This window comes from Podarcis bocagei, assembly GCF_964188305.1.
Source record: "Podarcis bocagei genome assembly, chromosome: 6".
NCBI lineage: Eukaryota > Metazoa > Chordata > Lepidosauria > Squamata > Lacertidae > Podarcis > Podarcis bocagei.
Genome location: NC_138130.1, coordinates 87299827 through 87327590, shown reverse-complemented (window position 1 = coordinate 87327590; position 27764 = coordinate 87299827).

Genomic DNA, 27764 nt, shown 5'->3' with positions numbered 1-27764 from the left:
AAAAAGATAGACCATGCTGGTAACATACCCTCCAACAATCCTCAGATAATAATAGGGACATTTCTCACTCCTCCCCAAATGACCCTATTCAACCCTCCTCATTTTTTACTCCCCCGCTGCCCCACAGTGCATTTCCTCCACCACTACGCAAATGGGACACAGCACACATACCCTTCACCATCTCGAGAAAACCCCAATGTTATTTTATTCTTTGGTAGATTTAGAAAAAGAAAAACACGCACCAGCGGCGTAGCGTGGGTTGTCAGCACCCGGGGCAAGGCAAGTAATTTGCACCCCCTAACCCGGGGCAAGGCAAGTAATTTGCGCCCCCTAACCCCTAACCTGCCGCCGCTGCCAGCTTCTTCTTGCTGCTGCCTGGTCTGGTCTGGTGTGGTTCTCTCCCGCGCTCAGCGCTGCGCTGGGCGGCCGCTGCACTGTCCCTCCCCCAGATAGTCCCTCGCTCTCTCTCTGCACCGCACGCCTGGCACCCACCCCCTCCACAGTGGGCGGCGACCCAGCGGCTCGGATCGGATTCGCACAGCCAGCACTGCAGTGAGAAGAAGAAGAGAAGAAGAAGAGTTTGGATTTGATATCCCGCCTTTCACTCCCTTTAAGGAGTCTCAAAGCGGCTAACATTCTCCTTTCCCTTCCTCCCCCACAACAAACACTCTGTGAGGTGAGTGGGGCTGAGAGACTTCAAAGAAGTGTGACTAGCCCAAGGTCACCCAGCAGCTGCATGTGGAGGAGTGGAGACGCGAACCCGGTTCCCCAGATTACGTGTCTATCGCTCTTAACCACTACACCACACTGTGTGGTGAGAGAGTGAGTGAGCCAGGTAGGGGCAGAGAGCTGCGAGTGCGAGCGCCCCCCCCAGATGTTGCGCCTGGTGCGGCCGGGCCCTCCCTGCACCCCCCACGCTACGACACTGACACGCACCAATAAATAAATTTTAGAAAGGGGCAAGATTAGACACAGACACCCAAAGCTTTTTTTAAAAAATAAATAAATAAAGACTCATTGCACTCTGTTCCACTCCCCTTTTCTTCCCACCCTGGGTGGCCCCGCCCTCTGCCTGCTTCTCAGAGCCGGCGTGTTACGTGAGACTGGTCTCTCCTCCTCTTCCTCACCCACCCTCCAGTAGCCACTGCGAGCTGCCCAAGGCAGGAGGATGGCAGCAGCAGCCATAGAGAGGCCATGGAAAGGCAACAGAGAGGCAACAGGATGTTCCCTCGCAGCCACCACTGCTTCCACTGCCACCACTCAGGTCAAGCGGCAGTTCACTCTCCTCCCAGCAGGGACATTCTGGGATCAAATCAGAAACTGGGGTGGCTTTTGTAATTCCTGCAAAAGAGGGACACTTGAAACACACACAGGAACTGCAACAACATAGGGTCTCCTAACAACTCTCAGCTCCCTTAACAAACTTCAGCTCCCAAAATTCTTTGGGGGAAGCTGTGACTGTTCAGAGTGGTATGATCATATTTTAAATGTGTGGTATGAATGCAGCGTAAGCTAAATGCAGCTTATCAACCATGTATTGTGGGCAGCTGGGTGATCGTCAACCACCCTGTGTTTGGTGTTCCAGGTCACCCACAAAAGCCTGAGGTTACTCAAGTCATGATAGGTTGCATGGCTGTTGGGTTCTGTTCAGAGTGGCGGGTCACAATTTGTGCAGGCCTTGTCTAGACTTAAGCACATTCATTGGGAATGATTTGCAGTCTTCTTTTGTACACCATGTTGCTCTGGCAGAAAAAGGCTAGCTCAGTCATCATCACAGCTCATCATTGTAAATTGCGTCTAGGTAAACACTAGCATCTGCTCCCCAGGCAAACAGAATTTGTCATCATAGGAAGCATCAGAATGTACTGATCGGGCAAAAAGATCTCGCATTCATGAGAGACGCATAGTAGCAAGAACCAGCTTCTTCCATGTGCAAACCTGAATAACAGGATTTGGTTGATATTGGTTAAATACTAGGGTTGAATTGGACCAATTTGAGGGACCTGAACCTTGCTCAAATCAAACAGATTCTTTTTTTATATATATATAATGCTTTTTATTAAGTTTTCATTTTAAATACCTCCACACCAACGAACAAAAACATCAAGTCTTTTTACATATATCCTACTTTATGCTCTGTAGAGCCATTGACTTCCCTCCTTCCCTTCCGCAGGTTTTCTTATTCCAATCTTTAATTCACAGTTTCATTAGTAAAAGACTAAACCATGACATAAGATTTATTTCAGTCCTGCTAACGTCTTCAAATTTCTACAGTTCTCACTTATATAAACCATAAATTTACTCCATTATTTTTGGTACTTTGCCTCCTCCTGACTGCGAATTCTATGTGTCAGTTTTGCTAGTTCTGTGTACTCGACCAACTTTGTCTGCCACTCCTTTACAGTCAGTATCTCCTGTGTTTTCCACTTTGGGGCTATCAGAACTCTAGCTGCTTTTGTAGCATACAACTATAGTCTTTGGTCCATCTTCTTAATATCCTCTCCTATCAAACCTAGCAATAGTTCGTCAGGCTTTTTTGGGGAAAGTATATTTAAACATCTTTTAAAATTCATTATAGATCAATTCCCAAAACCACCACATGTGGTAAAAATCGCCATCCTTTTCTTTACATTTCCAACAGATTTTGCTACTTGTCCTGTACATTTTTGCTAGTTTGCTGAGAGTAAGACACCAGCGATAAACCATTTTCATTCAAATCAAACAGATTCAAACAGCCCCGGATCACTACAGGTTGGGTTGAGTGGACCAGAGGTATCCATGGCTGTCAGGTGGAGTTACTTCAGGCCCGACAGAGAAGCAGGTGTGAGTGAGAAGAAGCAGAAACCACAAAAAGGAGAGACCTACATCCAGTGGCTTTAGGCTTTCAAATTTCAGCAGTGCCCTGTGTAACCAAAAGTTCAGGGCCCCCTATCTCTCACTTTCCATTCTAAGTCATTGTTGCAATACCCCCCGCAGCCCCCTCTCAGCTTGGCACCCACTGCAGGTGAAGCGGTCGCACTCCCCTAAGTCCCCCTCTGTTGCGTCTTCACGGGAGAAAGTGGGGTGCTTTTCCCACCAGGCGTCTCCTTCTTCCCACCCCTTGAAGCAACGCTGCACAGGATTGGATCCTGCCATTACAGGATCCAGATCTGTGTGGTGCTGGTGCACCCCTCCTGGCTGCAGTTTTAAATTCTTTTGTAACTTTATGCTAAAATGTGTTTTTATATATATATATAAAAATCTTTTAAAACCCATTTGCCCCTGATCCAGAGGCCATAGAATGGGGCCACAGGGAAGATCAGGGGGTCTGTGCACAGCCCTGTTCAATACAGGTGGCTATTTATTTATTTATTTATTTAATTTATATACTTCACCAAGCCCCAACTCAGATGGCATGACCTTTCGCTATAATTTACATGTCAGTCCTGCTCACACATCCAGTAAAGCTCAAGCAATCACTCCTGGAGCACACAGGCATCCACTGGATTCATAGCCCTGCTGGGAAAACATGGAAGTATCACCTGGCCAACTACGTAATTATTATTTCTGCCTGTTGCAGCAATTGTAATGCACTGTGCTAGATGCTGTGAGATTTTTAATTGTATTTTTTGTTGCTTCTCTTCTGCCTTTTATATTATTGTATTCAGATTCAAACGAAGCAATTAAATGACATTTAAAAATGAATACAAATACTTAATATGGTGGATGTGCTTTCTCATGTCTTTATCCACAAATCCACTGATGTACTGTGGACCACCCGAGTAAAGCTTATCAACCACTAGGGGTTCATAGACCACCATTTGGGAACTCCTGATCTAGAGACTATTTCCTGCTTCCATCCAAGGGTGTCAGAAACGTCCACTGCTGGCCCACCTGTGGCACCTTTGCAGGTAAAGGATACAGATTGAGATTTTCTTCTCTCTTCTCCTCCCAACCCTCTTTTGCCCATGGTGCTGAATGACTCACTGGCTATGCATTGCGAATTTGAGTCACACTTTTAGCACAGGCTTTTGTGATTTCATTATACTGAAATCAATGCAATTTGTGCTTATTGCTACTGCAATTCTAATAATCTTAATGATATTGCCCTACTATCATTTTTCTCTTCTCATTAAAAATGAAATGTTCTGCACTTACAGAATAAGCATAGGCAAGGCTATAGGCGGTGGAGTATGCATTTATCTCTGCAAGCGTACAAAGCCCTCAAGTGAAATTAGATACTTTTACCGCTGTTCTATTGGGGGAAGAGTCCAGAATGAAAAGTGAGAGGCCTACATTAGTCCTGCTCAGAGTATACCCATTGAAAATAATTGATGGTGTTATGATTATGATTATTATGATTAACGAGTCACTTGCTGTGAAGCATCACTAACTTATATCCATTCATTTCAGTGGGTTTTCTCTCAATGACTTAATGTTGGATACAACTCAGTTTTCATCCTTGACTCTTCCCACACAATGCTAGATGCTCCTACTCAAGGCAGTAATGGCCACGAACTTGGATGGCTTTAAAAGAGGATTGGGGAAATTCATGGAGGGTAAGTCTGTCCATGGCTACTAGATATGGATAAATCTATCAGTCGCTCTATTCCATGGTCAGAGGTGGCAATGTTTCTGAATACCAGTTGCTGGAAGCCACTAGAGGGAAGAATACTCCTACTTGCGGGCTTCTCATGGGCATCTTGGGTATTCCCTGTGAGGGTGCTAGGCTACAAGGATCATTGGCCTGATCCAACAGGCTTTAATTGTGTTCTAACACAAAGATTCAAAATCACAACCTCACCATTGCCTCACCTTATCATACAGATTTATAATAAGCCTCTTCTGATGACCCCCATTTTTTAGTCCATCTGCCAATCAATACCCCCATTTCCCAAGACCTTGGCAACCTCAGCCAGAGATCATTTACACCCAGTATGCTTTGAAGCTCTGAGCCAACTATGTGTTCATATTTGGAACTTTGTTTGGGCCTCCCCACTCTTTTGCACCTGACATTTAACTCGGAGCTTGATTTTCAGAACAGTTCCCAACTTAAGTTGGCAATGGCCCACCATATCTGCTGCTCACAGCTCCCATTTTGATTAATGCCTCTGCCGTCACTTTCATCTGTCAGCTCCCCACTGCTGCTGCTGCTGTTGCTGCTACCACCATCCTGCTTCTGCTACCCACCTCACAGGCCCATTGCCACTGATCTCTGTCTGCCTCAGCTCTTCCCAAGAAAGCCAGCTCCCTTCTTGTTTCACCAGCTGCCTTCATGAGGAAGGTGGACTCTGGTGAAGCAAGAAGAGATAAAGAAAGCAGTATGTGAGGCAGGGCAGCCCAGAGAAGAACCCTCACCTGCACATACCACCACCACAGTATGTTACATTTATTTATTATTATGTTTATATCCTGCTCTGCCTCTCAAAGGAGGCTCTAAATTTCATTAGAAATTCTCGGTTTCTCTCTCTTTTGACAATTGCAACCAAATGTTACCATATCATGGGTCAATTACAACCACTACAGTGGTTGGATACTGCAATTTGTTCCTGAGCTCAAGTGAATTTAAACTCGTGAATCCTTTTTATCAACAGTCCCATCCATATCAGGTACCTGTGAGGCAGACTAATGATTGCAGCACCATGGAGAGCTCCAAGTGAGCTACCCACTGCAAACAAATCCAGAACTGACCTGAGGCCTTCTCAAGCTCCACCGCTTAAGACCTGCCTGGTCTGAAGATGAGCATTTCTTTGCCTGTGATCTACCACCTGGTATGCTCCCTGCACAGTTTTGTAGGTATGGTAGCATGTGATTCACTTAAGTCCTCCAGCAGATCAGGCTTAGGGGATTGCATTTGTGAAGGGTCCCAGCTCAGGCTGTGCAAGCTCCAGATCACCAACTTCTGGTTCTATTGACTATGAGCCACCAGCTTCAGGAGCCTGGTCCCATTTCCCAGCTGATGTTACCGCAGCCTGAAAATTGGATGTCTCCTCTGACTCAGAGCTCAAGGCTAGAGCCATAACACCAACCCAAATCTCCCATTATGGTATAAAAGTAATCAATTTGTTCTATAGAAGATTAAAGGGAGGGGGGAGATAAATTCTTCCTTGATTTGTTTGGGTGAATGTTTTTAATATATATACAATTTAATAATTTGCTCAGTTTATGTGTGAATTTGCAGCATAAATTGTTTGCAAACAAAATTTAATTCTTACCACATTAAACGCTCCCCTTTCCATCTGGAAGGAACAAATGCTTTTTAATCAGGTCTCATTTGGCAACAGTTTGATCACACATTTCTTGAGCATGCTTCAATGTGCTATTTGAAAATAGCTTGTTAATGTATATACCAAAATTATGAATTAAAAAGCAGTATGCCACTCATAGTCCAACTGATTTCTCTAGACTTATGCTGAATGCTTAAGCCATTTCAGGTCTGTGGATGTTTGCCCTGCATTTAATTGTCACCCACAAACATTCTCAGGGCAAAAACCATTCAACATTATTTGAGGTGTGGGCAAAAGGGTCTTTAAAGAATACCTACCTTCCACTTTTCTACACATTTCCCCCCATTCCTATTTGCACTGTTACTTTAATCCGCTGATGTCAGAGCACAGTTCTTTAACTTGAAAGATCTCCCTCCTTCTTCCTTTTCCTCCATGATATGATCCCACTCGGTTAGGGATCACATCATGGCACCACAATGCCACAGAGCTAATAAAATTTGGCTATCTGAGGAAGTTACTGAGCCAATCTGTGCAGAAGGAACATATTTGGCAGGTCACCAAGGCAAACAAGCAGACATATTCCCTCCCCCCTTTGAACAATTGTTCATGTCTCAATGTGGGCCCCCGAAACATGAATCACCAACAAGCATGACTGAATTTCGTGAGCAGTTCTGATCACTTCCCAAAACCGTAATGAAATTACTCTTAAGTTTGCTTATTTTTTACTCAGGTAACCTGTGTCTGTTGGGATTTTTATCTATCCGAGCTGCTCCAGCGAGTGGTACTATGATTGTATACATCATGTGAGTGTCTGAGAGAGCATGAGAAAGGAAGTCTGTATTATTTCTTCCTACTGAGTACTATTGGAAGTTAGTTTCACTTCTGTGTGTGTGCCTCAGGTTCTGTACTGGTGTTCAGAGAGCACAGACGTACTGATGGAGTCTCTGTATATAAGACTGTAAATAAAGTAGTTTTAGAACTACGATTGAGTCTTTCTTCTGCTATGATATACCAGAAGACTGGTGTGCTCTTTTCAGGAGAGAAGGGTCGCCTGTTACCGGACTCTCTGGACTGAAGATTTACAGCCGGAGAGGACCACCGGAGAGACACTCTGAAGACTTGGGAAGTTTGCAGCCTTCCTAGGGCGTGTTTCCAACAGTGTCAAGGATGGGCAGCACAGGGCAAATGTCTTTATTTAGGGGCCATTGGGTGGATCAGGAATCTGCACACAGCCATGCCAGAGCCCAGGTTTCTTATTCTCCACTTTCTTTCTTTCCTTCTTTCTAAGAATGCAGGCTGCTTTCCTGCTCTGTTTTAGCTTGGTATGTGGAGGAAAACCTTCATAGGTTTTCAGGGTATGCAGGGGTGGGGCTCAAGGGAGATGACTTGAAGAGAGAGTTCCACTCTGCTAGCAGGAGTCTGTTGCAAGCAGCAGTGCTGGGCACAACACTGTCAAATTGAGCAACATCACAGAGACAATTGTACACTGATCAGTTTCAAACACCACAAAACACCAAAGTTCTACGCTAGTATTGCTAGCTGCTTGTAATGGCTGTTGTGTGGGTGGGCTGGATCCAACACTCTCATTATCTAGCTCTCTACAAACTGCCCTCCTTCGCAGCACAGTGGTTTAACAAGAAGCCCATAGGACTTTATTAAGTTGAGTGGAAATTTTGCTGCCAATTTTGCACACCATGAGCTACTTACTAAGCCTCAGTACTGAGCTGTCACACAGTTCTGCCTTTTAGATTCTCACCTTTAAATGAGTTCAACCAAACCAACATGCTACGTTCTCCAATTCATGGAATTTGAACATAACCAAATAGCTGAAGAAAACAAATGTTTGTGGGAGACCACCGTGCACCTTGACAATTTTTCACCGCGAAGGTTGAAATGAGATAAATTAAGCAGTTACTGCGACTTAAACCCAGGAGCTTTTACTGTCTGTAGGAGGCAACTAAAAAATGCAGAAGATTTATGGGTAAATAAGTCTTATAAATACAGGTATAATACATTGGAGGCTGGCTGTATGATGTGGTTTTTAATCATACAAACCTCTCACTTGGTTTCTTCCAGTAATGCAACAGAAGTATTTCCCTGTCTGATCATAACTCATATCGAAATCAATTCCAGAAAATTCACAGCGGGCCTCAGTGTTGAAGTTCATGAAAAGGAATCGGAAGCCTTCATTGTTTAAAAGTGTGTTTACTAACAAATGATGGCAGAAACAAATTCAAAAGACTTTTGGCTTTAACTCAGATTTGCATTTACTGCTCTTGCAAAATCAGCAATGCTCAATGAGACGGTCTCTTTCCATCTCGCACTGATTTGCCTTTTTAAAGCACATAACCAGTTTATGGAAGCTGTTTACAAAGATTGATTTATTCTAATGATGGGTAAAGAGGTAGTAATAGATTTCTTTTATATGCTCCATTTGTACAGTGACTTCAATGCTACCTAATATTTTGTGCAAACTATCGAAATCAGTGCATATAATACAGCAGGAGATTCTGTTCAAAAGTACTTAAAGCTCACATTCATGAATTTATATATTAGATCAAGTGCACTTTCAGAGGCAAATGCTGCCCATGAGAACTGACACTCCTCTGCAGAGATGGAAAGCTATTCAAGGCATGCTTGTATACAACAGCTTCCTGATGTGTAGATCTGTAGCGCTTACTAATACTAGACAAGGACTAGGGGAAATCAAGGTTCAAATGATCTGGGGTCAATCACCATGCCTCAGCCTAATGCACCTCACAGAACTGTTGTGAGGGGAAAGACTCACATGTGTTGTCATGAGCATACGATAGATAAACGTGGAGAAAATAAATATATACAGTGGTACCTCGGGTTACAAACACCTTGGGTTACAAACACTTTGGGTTACAGACTCCGCTAACCTGGAAGTAGTACCTTGGGTTAAGAACTTTACCTCAGGATGAGAACAGAAATGGTGTGCTGGCGGCGAGGCGGCAGTGGGAGGCCCCATTAGCTAAAGTGGTACCTCAGGTTAAGAATGGTTTCAGGTTAAGAACGGACCTCCGGAATGAATTAAGTTCATAACCAGAGTTAGCACTGTAAATCCAAAAAAAACATTCTTGGGCTAGTGTTCCTACATATCCCATGTTCCACACAGTTTGAAGATCCAGGAACCCCTTTGAACTTGTTGCCATTGATAATCAGTACTATTTTTCTAGAAACTCACCATGAATGCCTCCCTTGTTCTCTTATAAGGGTACCTGAGAGGTGCTGAAACTGAGTTCCGGTGAATTCCAACGGAAAAAAGCCATATTGATAATATAATACAGGGATATGTTACAATGTGAATCTCAGTGCTGGCAATGCGAATCTCTGCCCCCTGGCTCCTCGCAATGCCATGTTGACGTCAGGACATCGCACACGTGACACCACAACATCATGCAACATTGTGTGCTCCCCCATCCTCTGGAGAAGCTGGTACCTTTGACCTGTAGTATAAACTGTCCCTCAGAAGTCTAGGGTTGCATAAGGACCTGACGGTATAAGCATGCTTTTCACTATGCATCCCTTTGGGATTTTTCTCACAATAGAAGACAAAGTCTAAACAATGTTGAGCACAAGGCAGATAAAACAGATCATCTCCTTTAGATGGAATTTGGGATTAACCTGCTTCCCGTGGCCTGCCCATTTCCAACCATTATACAGCAATTCAATTTTGACTCCATACCTCTACACCAGGTGCTGCCCTAATATTGGAGATCTGCACCTCTTGATTGAGCAAATGCAAACTGATTTTGACAGCAAAGGAGACATTGATTTAGTAACATTGGCAGAACACATAACTCTTAAGCTCTTTAGGAAATGCACGGCAGTGCTGCGTGATCCAAGTTTTCAAGGGCAGATTTAAAACTCTACTTTCGCAGGGTGCAGGCATTAATCACTGAGAGGGTGTTCCTGTAAACAAAATGCAACCAACAAGCTTTCTTGGACACCCTTATGCCTGATTTTCATTGCAGACCTGGAGCCTTCAAAATGAAGGGTAGTATAATACCACAGTCAAAACAGCACAGAAAAACTGCTCTTCTAAGAAACAGAGCCCATTGAAACACATCTGGCCCAACACATTTCTATTAATTAATTGTCTATCCCTCCCAAAGGAGCCCAGTGCAACAAACATCAAAAAGTTCATTCATTCAGCCTTTAAGACAATAAAATCATAAAAGAGAAAGAAAACCACCCATAAAACATTGGTAATCCTGATATAAAACATATATAAGACTCAAAAAGTTTAAACCATACAATATAAAATCAAATAAATACAAAAAAAACATTTCAAAACTTTTTGATCAACAAACAGCAGTAAAACACAGACAATCTGGCATTTCAACTATTGGCATTATTAATTGTATTGTAATTTGGCATTGTTATAATGAGGCTATTATTGGATTAAAATTTATTATCAAAAAACACAGTCACATACCCTCACTGTTGCTAATTTCAAAGTGGCCATAGTCAATAGCATTCATTAAATGCTTGGGTGAAAAGGAATGTTTTCATATTTCTCCTGAAAGCCAATAATGAGGGATGCACCCAACCAGGTAAGGCATTCCACAAATGGGGAACCACCACCAAAAAAGCCCTGCCATGGGTCCAGGCCACCTGGACAGCAGCCACAGGCAGCAACACCAACAGGACCTCCTGTTGGTCTTCAGGGGGTGCCAGGGCAGTGTGGATGACTCTTTCCATCACCAAACCGATTATAGAGCTGGTTTGGTACTCCATGCAATCATGCTTGGGTTGTGCTTGTTGCTCTCCAGTTGTGGAGAGACTCTGTTCATGCTATCTTCCATCCTCCTCTAAGGCAGGGAGGAAGAATCTTTGGCCTTCCAGGTGTAGCCGGACTACAACTCTCATCATCCCTGACCACTGACCAGGCTGGCTGAGGCTGATGGGAGCTGTAATCCAAGAACGTTTGCCACACTCCGCCATCACACCAAATTTGTCACCAGGCCAAGTTTATATGAACCAGCCTGGTTCATATAACTAAGGAAGATAGTTAACCGTTCAAGGAAATGAATAGTGATCTATACCTGCGGCTAGGATTTACGCTAGTGCCAATACAAAAGCAGGGAGCACTTCATATTTTTGTTTGTTTTGTCAGCACTGGGAGTTCACTATCATTTGGTTTACAATTTTTGTAGGGAGGACAATACATCATTAAGTACTCATGGAACACTCCATCCTTATTCTAAGCACAATCTTGGAAATAATTTTCATTGGTTTCAGTCGAAACCGTTTGCTTCAAGTCTCAGGCTGGGCAAATAGGTATGTATTAAGCTGTCTACTATGCAGTACATTAAAGGTGTGATCCTCTTGCTCCTTGGTAGATTGGTTCTACTTCTCTGATGTAGAGAGATGCATCCACAGAATCCTGACCTTGCTGCCACCTCAACCTTAACCTTCCTGGTAAGCCACACTGCTGCCAGGTGGCTATTGCTGCAGCTCTGATGCACAATACAAAAAAGATTTGTGATTTGTGGGGTCCCTGATGGGTGACCATAAATGGCTCATGGGTTCCATTCAAGCTGATGGAGGATACTCCAATTCTGCACAAGTCTATTTTTCAGAAGGGCATTTTGCACTTGTGTCATTTCACTTTTCCGAACTGCATATATATGAGAAATTAAACCATCTTCTGAATTTTTTGTTCTTAGGAGACTTGTAAAAGCCTACCAATTTAGGTTCCTGTGATTTCCAGGGTTCAATTATAACTGTGTGTAGATAGGACAATGTTTCGGCTACACTTCAAGGGAAAAAAATAATGATCTCGGGAAATAATCGTAAACTATTAGCCCTTTCTTGTCCATTTATTCCTCTAATCACTCTTGTTACAGGATATTCTAATTATTCATCTCTGTCAAAATAGGCTCTGTCAGCTGTTGGCTCTGTATGAAAATCAAACATGAATTAGTGTTCTTATACGAAAAGAGTATCAAAGCAGACCAGGAATTAAAAACATAGAGCTTTCTAATTTGGTGATTTAATCATGTTTCACATTTGCACATTAGCAACTCTGTGAGACCTGGAGTAAAGCATGGGCAGTGATAAAAGGCATCGGGCTCAAATTGGTAACTGAAACAAATCTATTGGTTTATTGATGTCCAATGCTTCACTCAAAGCATAATATCTATTTGGCCTCACACTAACATCCTCCAGCTCATCTGTTCAGTAAATCAAGGTTCTTGCTGGGAGGTGGGGCCAGCCCCATTTATAAATAGGGGGAGGAGTCGACGATAGCCAGGCAGTCGGCTCTGGAGATTCACCCTCCCTACCCTCCCTTTGTTTAATGTTTTATTGTTTGCAGGTTAACTTTTTCTTCCTGTTTAGCAGGCTGTGCAACAACCATAACATTTGACTTGTACCTACAGAATTTGGAAGTGGCCCCATCTGTTTCAAGTCCACCCTGTGTCATTCCAATTTGATTCATTATCTGAGCCCAAATCTGATTAGTAAAATCTGAAGCTCAGTTTTGTTCCCATTGACTAGAACAGAAAGTCTAGCTACAGTGGTACCTCTGGTTATGAACACTTCAGGTTATGAGCTCCACTAACCCAGAAGTTCGCTCCTGGTTGCGAACTTTGCCCCAGGATGCAAATGGAAATCACGCACCAGAGGCCCCATTAACGAAAGCGCGCCTCAGGATAAGAACAGTTTCAGCTTAAGAACGGACCTCCGGAACAAATTAAGTTCGTAACCAGAGGTACCACTGTATATAACTTCATTTTACTTTCCACATGGGAGATATATAAGCCTGCCCAATTTCAGGAAAACCCTGAAATTCATCTCGCAGGCGATGAAAGAGATGGAACAGAGTAAGCAAGTACCTGTCCTTCCTACTTAAGGTCAGGACATTCTAAGGAAGATAGGACTTCTGTTACTGAGGCTGGGTGTGAACCTCCAAATACTGTAATAACACTGAGAGGCAAGCCAGCCCCCTTTCTATTAGTAAGTTCCCTGGGAACCGCAGGACTGCACGTGATCCCGCAAAGGGCACCCACATTATAAAGTGTGAATGCTCATTATTTCATTTTTATCAGAGCAGCTGATGGAAGTGGAAGCGGAAATGTTTTGCCACATAAATGAAAACTCTGTTTTGTTAGTCACAGGTAGCTATAGTTATAGCTATGGATGTTGCACCCATCTGTCTTAGGAGACAGTGAAGGACTGCACCTGTTGGAAGGCTACAGCGTCTGCTTGTGGCTGTAGAGACCAAAGCAGGAGAGACATGTTTTGTTGCAGCAGGAGCAGATGAAGGTTGTGCTACTGCAGATGCACCATGGCGTATCTTCTCTCTGAGCTCCTCCCAGTGGTCATTCCTCCTCTGGTCACTACTATGGATGCATGAAACACACACACACACACACATTCTGATCTATGCACTAGTCTAGGTGTTGTTGTTGTTGTTTAGTCATTTAGTCATGTCCGACTCTTCGTGACCCCATGGACCAGTGCACGCCAGGTGCTCCTGTCTTCCACTGCCTCCCACAGTTTGGTCAAACTCATGCTGGTAGCTTCGAAGACACTATCCAACCATCTCATCCTCTGTCATTCCCTTCTCCTTGTGCCCTCCATCTTTCCCAACATCAGGGTCTTTTCCAGGGAGTCTTCTCTTCTCATGAGGTGGCCAAAGTCTTGGAGCCTCAGCTTCAGGATCTGTCCTTCCAGTGAGCACTCAGGGCTGATTTCCTTAAGAATGGAGAGGTTTGATCTTCTTGCAGTCCATGGGACTCTCGAGAGTCTCCTCTAGCACCATAATTCAAAAGCATCAATTCTTCGGCGATCAGCCTTCTTTATGGTCCAGCTCTCACTTCCATACATCACTACTGGAAAAACCATAGCTTTTACTATACGGACCTTTGTTGGCAAGGTGAACAGATTAAGTTCATTAATATCACAATTTGCAAGGAATGCATTCCTCAAGAATCTCTATCTCTAGTAAAAACCGAAGGAATAAATAAAGGAACACAAATTGTAGCAGGGTTAGGTGTCAGCCTGGGCAAAACCAGATGAGATGGACCAAATGGACCTTGATTCAGGGTGAGGCAGCAGCATCTGATGCTCCCCATAGCCATTGCATTTCGTATATCAACACTTATCATAACGCAAGCAGATAACATTATCAAATTAATCTGCTTCTGTCAGGCTCATTAGTGCTTTGCTTATTATGAATCATTACCCACTGTCAAATATGGAACAGTAAAGAATGAGGAGAGAGAAATGCAGGAGTCTCGCCCCCTGGATGCGATCAATTCCTTCAACCCAAATAACTTATTCCAGCACATGAACTTCCGTGATGCAGAATATGGGTTTTAATAATTGGCTGCATTGAAAGTGAGATGGAGCCAGATCTGAGAGCCTTAAACGTGTGTCAAAAATGAAGGAGGGAAATTAAGAAAGGGCCTGTTAATGATAGCTCGTTTCTGTAAAACAAACTCAGGATAAATAAGCAGGTGTGGGTGTGTGGGTGTGCTCACACACGCAGATGCACAAAAGGAAGCCTGTGTGTTGGTAGCCGAGGAATCTTCAAAAGCACTCAAAAGAAATAATCACCACTTTGTTCTTTTGCTTTTTCTCTCTCGGCCGACATGACAGACACCCGCGCTTCTAAGAAGCCTCCTTTGGAAAAGTAAAGAAAGCAGAAGAGGGCTGGCTTTTTGAACCGTTTTATTTTCTCTCACCAGAGGAGAATCCTTTTCACCTGCTCCTGTGAGGATAAAGAATAGACAAGGCCTAACACAGCAGCACAACACACACATACAGGAAGATATTTTTTCCAGCCAGTGGAAACAGCTCCATACTTCCCAGCAGTCCTTCAGGGAAGAGCTTGTGGAGCTGCGGCTAGATGTCTGGACAAGCATAGAGGTGCTGAGAGTGTGAACTTGAATATCTGTGTGAGGCTGTGTTTTGCAGCACCTTCATGCTGCTGTTCTTCATAAAATCTAAACAATGCCTTGGGAAAGCGTTGCTGTGAGGGCAGAAATGTTGGCAGCCAAGCAGGCAGCCCCCAGCCCACATAAATGGTGGCCCAGCATGAGCATATTGCAGCTGCAAGCCCACCACTGCTTATACAAGCTTCTGAAGTGCGTGTGTGATGGTCACTAGTAGGTATGCAAACTAGCTCTGCAAGCAAAGAAATTGCTGGTGACTAGAGTCACATTCATACCAGAAATATGGTGCGGCTTTAAGTAGCCATCGTTCGGAACTGTAGTTTGTTAAGGGTGCTGAGACGCCTGTTCACCTCCCAGAGTCACAATTCCCAGAGTGGTCTAGCAGGCAATCCTTCTTCACAGGGAACTCAGGGAATTGTAGCTCTGTGGAATAAGGGTCTCCTAGAAACTCGTCACCTTTAACCAACTTCAGCTCCCAGAATTCTTTGAGGGAAGTGGAACCATGGAGCTTTAAATGTATGGTGTGAATGTGGCCCAAGGATGTTGGAAAAGCAGGAGGGGAATCACCAATGTTTGCTTATTCATCCCATTTCCAGAATGGAAATCAATCCAGGGAATATGATTTGTACTCAGTTTGCAAATGATAATAATAATATGTAATTGATTAGAATTTTCACCCACCATTTGCATTGCATTTTCTTTGCATTGAATTGAACAGGGTGATATGCATAATGGCACTTGAACTTAGTTAATTTACATAATTAATTAATGTAGGGCCAGATTCATCTACTCCCACTAGCATTAGTCCAGATAAGGTTGTATGCTAGCACAATGGGGCTTCCCCTACCATCTCCTTGCGTGCATCTCCTGTGCCCACTGAAATTGGCTCAGGGAGGGTCCAGGAACCCCCAGAACAGAACAAGGAAGGGTTGTTGTTCCATCCGGCAAACTGAAAAGCTCACACTAATGGAATGATTGCCATAGTGGTACATTGAATTCCTCCCACTACTGTCATGATTTCATTACGGTGGACAGCAAGGTGAGTGGCAGAGTTTGGGGCTGAAGGCAAATTGCAGCAGAATGGAAGCAGTATTTCACACAATTAATGGAAAATGATGCCTTCTTACCTCTCTACCAATGACTCTGTCTGCCAGTACACACATTATATATTCCCATATGAGCTCACACCCAGGGAGATCAGGACTAGAGCTGGGGAAATTTCAATTTGAAAGTGTAAACAAGCATTCTCTTTCTGCAGGTATCCATCCTCTCGTGTGTGTGTTTTGTGGGTTTCTTATTTTACAAATTTTTGACAATTCATCACAAGTATCATTGGCAAACTTAGAGAAATATTTGAAACAGACCTCATTTTGGCTCTAGTCCTCATTTTGGCTCATTTTGGTACCTCATTTTGGCTCTAGTCTTCAAATTATTGTTGTTGTTGTTTAGTTGTTTAATCGTGTCTGACTCTTCGTGACCCCATGGACTAGAGCACGCCAGGCACTCCTGTCTTCCTCTGCCTCCCACAAATCATTAATCCGCACCATTGTATAAAACTGAATCGAAAGCTCTGAATGTGAAGTCATTATTTCTCTTCCTTTGGCACAAAATGTTTTATGGCGCCATGATTTATAATTGGCTGAGCTGCAGGGGGCTGGATAAAATTGCTTCCTGGACCCTGAATTAGCCATGGGGCAACGGTTGGCCACCTCTGATCTATGTAAAGCCCTTTCAGTAGGAGAGTCTCAGGAAAAATGTATACACCAAGAAAAGCACCAACATTTATCATCCTCTTTTAAGCCTGTCTTAATGAACAGTAGGGGTCCAATGCTTCCTAAGGACACTCTTCTGTTCAATCAGGCAGTAATTGCAGGGCAGTGAAAGATGCTATTAATATTGTATCCAATACGTTCCCAATGGAATCTTGTTCAAGTGGTTGGTGGCTCAAACGACTATGAAGGGTGCAGTTTATTTTGTCTTAACCCTGCCGGCTGCTTCAGGTAATAAATCACCTTAAAAAAAATGTGATTCACATCTATTAGGAGTTGTGACATACAAGATTCCAGAGTGGTTGGCAAGAATGAAGGTGGTGAATGCTGCCTTGTAGGACTTGCTGCATGTTTGCTCAGTTTGGCATGATTAATTAAGCATTTTCAGACACAGGATTTTGAATGTGTCACGGTAACTGAAGCTGCAGTCATATGTAAGCATAATGGGTATAGGCTCCATTGAACTCAATGGGATTTACTGGCAAGTAAATGTGGATAGGGATTGCCCTGCATGTCTAGCCACCCATGTTCATCTCTGATTTGTGGTGGGATGACATAGTCCAACTGAACCATTCTACCATGGGCAGGCTTGCAAGATTTGTATCCAGATTTCTTCCTGGCTTTTAGAGTCCCAAATTAAATGGTCTTGTTTACAAAGAAGAACCAATGTGTTAGAAAGTCTCTCTCGGGCCAGTTTTATTTCTGGGTCCTGTGCTCACACGAAGAAGCTGAAGTCTGTCAGGAGTTCAGCCTACACTCGAGTAGGACCCTGGCTGAGACACATGCCTGACTGGCATGTTCTCTTCCCCCTGCTTGATCGTTCAGGAGCTTCATACACTTTCTTCAGCCAGAACATCACAGCGACCAATGCCAACAGACACCGGCACACTTACGGATCCGCAGAGTCTTCACAGTTTTTCGTGACAGACCTCAGCAACTCAGCATTTTGGCTAATCTACTTTATTTACATACAAACACACACGGAGCGCTGCAACATGACTCCCTCTCTCTCTAGTATCAGACAGCAAAGAGAAAAAGAACAAAGGACAAGAGTCCCACTTCACGGAACACAGTAACACAAACATCCTGTCTCCGTCACTTCCCACTCTGTGGAGTCAAAACATATACCGTCATGTGAAAAACAACAATCCATGACTGCAATCATAGAGCAGGAATTCTAACAAAGTCACCGCTTCATTTCATCTTTGCATTTTTCTCCTCTCCTCAAGGTTACTCATTATCACTCCCTTTAAGTCTGGCTTCAGGTGTGCGACGTGGGGACATCACATTCACGATGTCACGTCATGTGCATGATGTTGTCGTCCCTGTCCCCCTAATCGCCCTTGTAAGCTGGCACCTCTGGGTGCAAGAGTGTGATCCTATTAATTCTCTTTGATCTATCAGACTTTTAGAAGACATCTGAAGGCAGCCCTGTTTAGGGAAGCTTTTAATATTTGATTAATTATTGTATTTTAATATTTTGTTGGAAGCTGCCCAGAATGGCTGGGGAAACCCAGCCAGATGGGTGGGGTATAAATAATAAATAATAAATGATGATGATGATGCTCAGGGTGAGCAGCTCAGAGAATCAGGTGACTTGGCTGTATTCCCTATAGAAAGAAAGGATGGTGGTCACTTCAGGTTGTGTACTTGCCTGCTAAATCATTGGCATTGCATAAACATTAAATAGTCGTAGAATACAGAGTAAGAATTATAAACATTGCAGTCGTACAGGTGTTGCAAACTATTCCTTACTGTGGTTTTTATTTGTCTGCGAGCACAAATGGCAGCTCACCACTGATTCAGAAACACTTAATGAGCAATTATGGATTAGGCATTAAAATAATAATAGTAATAATAATAATAATAATAATAATAATAATAATAATAATAATAATAATAATAATAATGTGGTTAATGGGCAGTCACAAGTGGGATGGAAAGTCAGACTTTGTATCCGAGATGAGCAAGGTCTTGCTTATCAGTTTCTCGGCCAGTGCTAGGACTGAAATGAAATGGTCAAGCTTTGCTAATGAGATTAAGGCATTAGTTTCACGGTATTAAAAGTGTGAATTAGCTAAGCCAGATGTGTGAACACGTGCCCATTATGGGTCAGTAAATAGCGGCTGATGAGGGACAGATTGACCTTGAAGTGTCTGTGGCTTGTACTCCTGCGGAAGAATTTAGTTCCAAATAGTAGAAAAGTTTTTAGATGTAATTTGTGTGTTTGGGGGTACATTGGAACATCAGTATTAAAAGCTGTTGAGGCTGATAGCACCTATACCTAGTGGGGTGCCTGGGCAGAGCCTGGAGGTCACTTGAGTGAAAACTAGGAGATGACTTCTTGTGAGGTTCCCATCCTCTTTGCTTGCAAATAAATAGTGGGCACTTAAACAGTTGTTGTTTAGTCGTTTAGTCGTGTCCGACTCTTCCTGACCCCATGGACCAGAGCACGCCAGGCACTCCTGTCTTCCACTGCCTCCCACAGTTTGGTCAAACTCATGTTCGTGTCTTCGAGAACACTGTCCAACCATCTCATCCTCTGTCGCCCCCTTCTCCTTGTGCCCTCAATCTTTCCCAACATCAGGGTCTTTTCCAAGGAGTCTTCTCTTCTCATGAGGTGGCCAAAGTATTGGAGCCTCAGCTTCAGGATCTGTCCTTCCAGTGAGCACTCAGGGCTGATTTCCTTCAGAATGGATAGGTTTGATCTTCTTGCAGTCCATGGGACTCTCAAGAGTCTCCTCCAGCACCAGAATTCAAAAGCATCAATTCTTCAGCGATCAGCCTTCTTTATGGTCCAGCTCTCACTTCCATACATCACTACTGGGAAAACCATAGCTTTAACTATACGGACCTTTGTCGGCAAGCTGATGGCTCTGCTTTTTAAGATGCTGTCTAGGTTTGTCATCTCTTTTCTCCCAAGAAGTAGGCGTCTTTTAATTTCTTAAACTTAAACAATACAGTTGTACAAATGCTTAGCACTTAAAAAAGTTTCTTACGTTGGTTCAGAAGGGCCCCCTTCTGTCACACCTGCAGTCCCATTTCTGGAAGCCCAGTTAGAGTGAAAGCATTTGAGGAAACCTAAGCACCACCTCTCTTCTCACTGGTTTCCCTTTGAAAATCACTCCCTCCTTTCAAAACTTTTGCCGCTGTATGTCAAAGACCCGTGATTCTGCCAAACATGCAGTTCTAGCCTCAAGTCTTCAGTCTTACACCACTTTGCAAGCAAAACCTGCTACAGAGTCTACATATTTTATATACAGAGAACAAGGCTGAAGCAAACACTACTGGTCATAGTTCTGCAAAAAGCAGCAGTATGCTGAGAAGGAAATTGTAGCTAGTTGTACTTGAGAACTCCTACTGTTGTTCTGATCACTAACAAAGGTTTGTGTGGTAACAGAGGGACAGAGAGATGCAACCACTCTGTGTGGAACCACTATCTCATGGCATTTTGTAGCTCCAGTTTCCCAGGCTCGCCATTATATCTGCCAGCCCCCAGTATGTTAGGACTTCCAGGAAAAAGAGAAAAGGTTATTTGGCATTCAGCAGACTTTGAGTTGTCTGTACATTTGCCAGGACACTTTTTGTTGTTTTAAAGTTGTAAAAAGATCTGTTCAGTTGTTATTGTTGTTGCCATCTGAAAAATGAAAAACAGACTTTGAGATGGATATAACACCGTTTTATTCAGGTTTTAATCTAAGAACTCTAAGGGCTCTGTAGTTAAAATGAAGCAAATAATTTGGCGGCTTTAAACGAATGTGTAGGTAGCAGTCAAGCCCCATGCTCACACTGCCCTGTCCCCCAGCATGGTTCCAGGTTGTTTTTCTGCAAAAGGACATAATTGCAGTTATCAGATAAACAAAAACTAAAAAGTGGGGTTTTTCTAGAAAATAAAATTAAAAACAACACAGCATTTGAGTATTCCAGTTATATAAAAATCAAAGAAAGTGGAATTCAGAAAGAAAGAAAGAAAGAAAATACTGATTTGGCCAGAAAGCATTTAGCAAATTGGGTTAAAACATGTGGGATTTATTATTATTTTTAATGAACTCCTTTACAGTGGTACCTTGGGTTACATATGCTTCAGGTTACATATTCTTCAGATTACAGACTCCGCTAACCCAGAAATAGTGCTTCAGGTTAAGAACTTTGCTTCAGGATGAGAACAGAAATCGTGCTCTGGCGGCGCGGTGGCAGCAGGAGGCCCCATTAGCTAAAGTGGTGCTCCAGGTTAAGAACAATTTCAGGTTAAGAACGGACCTCCGGAACGAATTAAGTACTTAACCCGAGGTACCACTGTACAATGCCATTCTATACATAGCTACCTGGAAGTAAGTTCCATTGAGATCAAGATTGCAACCTTTGCTTCATGAGGGGCCCCCACTTTTTAAAACAAAACAAAGGCCTTCAAGGACCAAGAAGGGATTTTTTCCTCCTGACCTCGGCTGAGTAAGCTTGGTGGGGATGACTGTGGAGTTGACCCCTTGGTTTCTGTCAGCACTATCAGCTGCTGTGAGTTGTGATCGCTCAGTGGAGATAAAAGTCCGGAAAACCAGCCATATTTACAGCTATTTATTGTTTCTTGGCAGTATTTACAAACAGTCCAAAAATAACGATCCGATCATGGTGGGAAGTTGTCCCGACTAGATTCCTTCCGCTTTCGGGGCCAGCATAGCCACTTCCTAAGCCTGACCCCCCCCCTCCTGCCTCTGTGACGAGAGGTCCTTGCCCTCGGAAGTACTTCCTCCCTCTCAGATTCACTCCCCTCTGACCCCCCCCCCTTCATCTTCTCCTTCCTCTGAAGACGAGAGGCTGCTAATTACAGGGGCTATCTCCCGGTAACTTCTCCTTCCCTCCTCCCTCTCTGTCTCCAGTTCCCTGACAGTTTCTCACAAAATAAATGTGTTGGTTTTTTTAAAAAAGGATTTTTAAAAGGTAAGGGAAGAACCCAACACTCCCACAGGGGGACACAGGTCTTCTCCCGGATAGAAAACACAAGCAAAAGCCTCCACACACACTGAGGTGATGTGTCCCATTTTGCCACTTGAGGCAAAAGTGGAACATGCTGCACTGGCACTGCCCTGTCCCGCCCCCTCCTTACCTGCACTGTGGGTGGGACCTGTGAAATACCAGTGGCACCAGCTTTTGGTGAGATCTTACGAGATCTTGCCGGAAACCAGTGCTGCTGCCAGCTCCATTTCTCTGGAGGCAGCAGGACAGGCGGAAGGCCTGTGTGGGTACCACCTGTGAGCTTCCAACACTCGGGGGGGGGCTCACCTTGCCACATGGGTGGGCTGTCCCCCTGACACATGCATACACGCAAGCTGCTGTGCAAATGATGTGTGAAAATGCTAAGAACAAACAGCCCCATGGTGACCTGTGATGGGCCAACAGAATTCTGCTCTCCCTGGCTGCTTCTCTCCCAGCTTATGTTCACGGTGAAGCGTGAACACAGTGAGAGAGAACACAGTGGGAGAAAAGGAGAAGAATCTTCCCATCCACCCTCAGTAGCCCTTCGTATATGAGATAGTTGCTTTGTTTGTTTTTTTCCTCCCCTTGGAAACGGGAGTGGGAATTTACTGCCAGTGGTTTTTATGACTGGCTAGGCAGAAAAGGTGGACAGAAGCCTCCTAGTGATTGGAAATGTATTGATATAATTGTGAGGGACAGGAGTAAGGCGGGAATATGGCTTTGGAAATTTGGGGAAATTCAGAATCTTGGCAGGGTTATGCCCCACTTTGCCTCTCCTGATTAAAAGCAGTTAAGAATTTGGAGTCTGGGTGGAACCTCAGAGGTCTTTGTGACTTCAACGGTACTTTGGCATGCAAAGAAGAAATTCCACTTGCAAATACATTTCTCAGGTTCCAAGTAGGCTATTTGCATGGAAAATCCATCTTCCTGTTAGAATTCTCTCTGGTTCCATCTACACTGTCATTTCTTGAAAAACTGCTCACTTTTGGTGAAGGCTCCAGATGTTTCTGTGCATTTTTGTCACAGTTGCACTGTAGGATGCATAATAAACTCTGGCTGCCTTTGCGAGCTACAGTCATGATAAACTCCTCTGGCATGGCTGTGAGCAGGAGATCTGAAGATTTTGTCCCTTGTTTTGATTAACCACAATGTATTCTGAACTCTAAATGCTGAATCACAGCTTTTTGAAACAAGCCAGCTTCATAAAACATAGTTCCATGGTTAATCATGCTGAAGATGGTTAAGATTTAACAGTTTGTCATATTCAGATAACACAACAAGCTGGTTAATCAAAAACAGAAGTGAAGGATCGGAGGGCTGGGGGCAACTATGTAAGCCCAGTCAGGAGCTGGCTTGTTCCTGTCATGATAAACCATGGGTTAACATGACATCCAAATGCAGTCATTGGCTCCCATGAAAGTGTGCTTTTCTGAGAGTTGCTGAGTTTCATACTTAATAGTACATGAAATTTATTACGGTCACAGACCAGCTTGAGAAACACAAATGGAACTACAATCCCAGTAGCAAAACAAACATTTAAAACAATATACAGCAATGGATTAGCAATGGATTAGCATGGCCCCTGCGCAAGGATGACAAGCAAATTCGTGAAGCGTTCCATACTTAATAGTCTTTTGTTGGTCTCTGGAATGCATTCCTGATAGGTCCACTACAATTTCTATCCTCATTATTGTTTCCATGGACAGATATTGTCATATTTGATAGGATGTATTGATGACCAAAAGGAGAACTTATTGCTGAATCCATGTTCCTTTTCACAAGTATTTCTCTAATATGAACACTGACATTGGTCCAATAAAATTACTATCCCCTCCCTCCCTTCTTGCCTCCCTCCCTCTTTTTCTTTCCTTCCCTCTTGTTACTACTGGTTTGATGTGAGTATCAGGCAATAAGGGGGCAGCACTGAACTTCTTTATTCCAGTAATATTGCATGAAAGAGAACAGAATGAAGAATATGTGGAGTGCAGATCTGGTTTTGTTAAATCGTTTTGCCAAAATATATTTGACAATAAAAACCATAGCTCATGACAATCTTGTTGTCATGAGTCTCAACTGCACTTAGACTTCTTCATGTCCATGATCCCATGGACATCATAGATGGGTGGAATCAGTCTAAAGGCAAGTTGTGGGCCAGTTTGGCCCAGCAGGACATTCCTGGAAAATCATGCCCATCCACCCTACGCCTGATATCCTCTGGAACATCAGGTGTGGGGCAGGCATCAATATGGTTTCAAAGGAACAATTGGGAGCTTAAAGTAAGTTCCCACTTGTTCCTCTTCTGGAATAATGTGTGCTCACAGCACCCAGCAGCATACATTGATTGGTCTAGGATCATGAAGAGATTTGCATCGAAACCCTTGTAAAATGAAGAGGGGGGAACTATTTTAGCAGGGGTTTCATTGCAAATCCCCTCTTAATTATTGAGTGAGCCTCTTTGCAGGCACATGGGAGTGGTCCTTCAAAGAGGCTTGTCACCTGAACTTGTTGTGATATCTCATGAATATCAGGTGGACAGCTCCTCGGGGATATATTTTCATTATAATAATTAAGGGTTGTGTGTAACATGAATCCTACTTAGAGTAGACCCACTGAACTTAATAAGCATGTCTAACTTATGTCCATTTACTTCTATGGGTCTGCTTTGAGTAGAATTTTGATAGCTAGAATCTTCAGTCCTTAGCCTCTTCTTTTCTTTTCTACTTCTGGATATGTAATAAAGAGCGTATTTCAGCCAATTATTCACTGAGATGTACGTAAACTTGCTTCCACCAACCAGTGCTCTGGCCAATGAGTACGAAGCTACAGGGTGCCATTGACAGAAAATAGTTCCTTCTTTTAAAATCTGATTAAATGAAATATTGATATTTAATCAAATTAAGCAACATTAAACATTATTATTATCTGTGTGCCTGTTGTAGCTGTTTGTCAATGGTTCCCTGCTCTCTTACAGCTCTTCATCACAAAAGGTTGAGCTGAAGACCTGAAGATTCGGCATAAATCTCCCACTGGCTTTCCCCCAAAGCAAAATCACACTTCTCTCCCTCGCTCCCCCCCCCCCTTTTCATGTGAACCATTGGGGCTGTAAATCAGATTATATGCAATCATAGCTCTCTGCCTGGGCCTTTCCCTGGGATTTGCAGCTCGTCACACTAAGTCAACCAAATACCTCTGAGACTCACAATTCCTTTGCTTATTGTTTTGGGTTCTCATGCCTGACCTCTTCACCGGCTGGGCTGCTGGGAGTAGAAGGCTTGTGTGTTGCAGCAAGCAGGCTTTGACTCCTGCCACATTGGAGGAGCACCGAGAAGCAATGTGGGATACATGGCAGAATAGTCAAGAGGATTGGAGCAGGGAGAGAAATGCAATTTCTAAATCTTGCTTTATAGATAACCAGAATGTACCAAGTTATCACACAAATAGGAATGGTTTATGAACAGGAATGGCTACGATTAGGGGAGAGGGATCTATTGCTGTCACACGTTGTGGAGGTATCTTTTGTCATGGGTTGATGGATTTAAAATTCATTTGGTGCACATGAGCTTGGAGAGGGTCAAAAAACCCCTCTGGGTGACTTGCTCCTGCAGGCTCATGTACTTGTTAAAATGCCTGGGAGACAATATAAAACCCAGCAGTGCCCTTTGGGGTGAGCATATCTGTCAATCTCAGTTCCTCTCAGTTTCTCATTTTTGCAGTCTTAAGTTCAATTCTCCATATTTCCACATCAGTTTGCATTAAAAAAAAATTCTCATGAAAATTCATCAACCAACCAATCTGGAAAAGGAGAATCTGGGCATGAGTCAAAAAAAGGATAAGAGTCATGGGACTCTTCTACACTGACAAGTAGACCATTGTGGATCAATAGGTTGAAGTTTTGAAACCCCTAGCCATGTGGACATATAGGGCAATGTTTTGAACTGCCAAGCAGGGTATTTTGCTTTATGGGGCCCTGTATGATGACAGCAAGCCCTCATGGACCAATAAGATGTGGTTTTGAACCCCCCAGCCAACCAGGGAAGGGGGAAACTGGGCATCAGTCAAAACAGAGTACCTGATTGACCTTATGGGGTCAGGGCCCCTCTATGGTGACATTAGACCATCATGGATCAATAGGATGAGGTTTTGAAGCCCCTAACTATGTGGACCAAGGTCATCTACTACCTGCTACCTTGTACGAAGAATCCTAATGATTTAGGTTTCAGTTATTTTCATAATACTGCATTTCTCAGGAGGTTTAATTTTCCAGAAAGGCAGGATGCAAATCACAATAAAATAATGTGCACACCCGTATAACACACACGCTGTTGTTGTACCTAGATTACAACCCCCTTTTATATGATAAGCAACCTTTCGAAACCATCTCCTATGAAGCCTTCATGCTTACCCTAGTCTCCGCTGTTAATCTGTCTGAAAGCTTGTCTTCTCCGATATGTATCTAACTAAAACCTTAGCTCCCTCTTTGAAGATCTTGCTGTGTGTGCTCCCAATAAATGAAGTGAGTATGGGTAACTATCAGGGAAAGGGCGTATAAGAGGGCAGGGCTTAAGCTTCTGAGAAGGAGGTAGTACTCTTCTGCTACTGAAAGGTGGCTATGTTTCAGTTCACATATTGTTTTGTGGGGTGGAATTCAGGGAGCCCAAACAGTAAGTGGAGCCTGAGCCAATGGCAGGCCGAGACAACTAATTCTAGTTTGATCCTCCTCCTCCCTTCTGACTTCTGCAAGGACAACTCTGAGACTAAGGAAGAGGAAGCTACAGGTATTGCTATTGGACTGGTTGTAAGTAAGAAGGCAGATAGGTGGGGGCAGATTGAAACTGGAGAGACAGATGTCCCATTCTACCTAACACACCAGCCTCCACTGCTATTAACTGCACAACTCTGATGACAGGGTCTCTACCCTGCCTAAGGCCTAAGGTGGATTTGTCACACTCTGTAAGATAGGAAGCCATTGCCAGACAGCCTTCCCTACCCTTCTCCTGTAGCATTATATAAGGCAGTGACATCCCACTGGCAAGGCTGGCCTTCCTGCTGTATTTAAGGCACCGTCTGGGACTGCACTCTCTCTTGCTGCCATTTAGCTTTAATGAATTTCTAGCAATCTACAAATCCCAGCAGTGCAAAGTGAAAATTGTGCATGCCATTTAAGAGCCATCAAGATATGATAGTTAATAAGGTGTTAGTTTCTCAAGTCACAGCCAAGATCAAACGTGTTCCAATTGTCCCTAGAGTTACTAAGGAGAGTATCTGTTTTGGGGGGACTTTGGCCCTGTATTTGCTTTGGAAGGGGGTTATTGTGCAGTTGGTAGAGTTGTCTATCAGAGTCAGACCAATATATTTTGCTGCCTGAGACAAAGGAAAAGATGCTTCTCTCACTCTCGCTCTCTCCATTCTACATATAGAGCCCAGCCAGACTGCAAGGGAAATCTAATTTGCACACTGGTGACATGTTAGCACCCTGAGGGCAACAGGCTAGTTTAGGAGGTGCACAACAGGCTTTTTTTTTTGGCACACAGGGATCAAGAGAGACAACTCAGCGAGCTGCTGCTGCTTTTCTGTCAAACATCTCAGCAACTGCTGCCTGGGGCTGCTGCCTCACTTCGCCTAATGGTAGGGCTTGGCCTTTGTCCTCTTTCAGGTTTCAGGTTTCCTTACTTTGACTCGAGCAAGATGGGAAGCAGATGGATTTTGTCACTGTAAGGAGACTGTTGAGTCATACGGTAAGTGGGGGTTGTGTGTTCAGATTAGTTTTGAGGAGTGTATGTGTGAATGGTTTTGGTGATCATGCTATTACAGGTGTGTGTTTTTGTAATATTTGTGAGATTTTTCCAGGTGATATATGTATATATATAGTAATTATGTTCCCTTTCGAT